Genomic DNA, 215 nt, shown 5'->3' with positions numbered 1-215 from the left:
AAGTGCGCTTAATTATTATTTTTTATTTGTTATATGCTGTTTTCCAAAGCAAGAGATTGATTGTACTGACTGGATCCTACAGCAACTTTAGCCAAATGACTTAAAGAGCACACGGAGAGAGAGAGCTACCTCCGGTTTTCCATGTACAGCCCTGCCCTCTTGTGGCGGTGGTCCACTTTTACAAGCGACACCGGAGACACATCATTCGTTTAGGG

Source organism: Copadichromis virginalis, linkage group LG19, assembly GCF_057382275.1.
Source record: "Copadichromis virginalis isolate Kocher_CV1m ecotype Utaka linkage group LG19, C_Virginalis_male_GT1.1, whole genome shotgun sequence".
Taxonomy (NCBI): Eukaryota; Metazoa; Chordata; class Actinopteri; order Cichliformes; family Cichlidae; genus Copadichromis; species Copadichromis virginalis.
The sequence above is the reverse complement of the archived record's forward strand: the minus strand, read 5'-3'. Positions refer to the sequence as shown.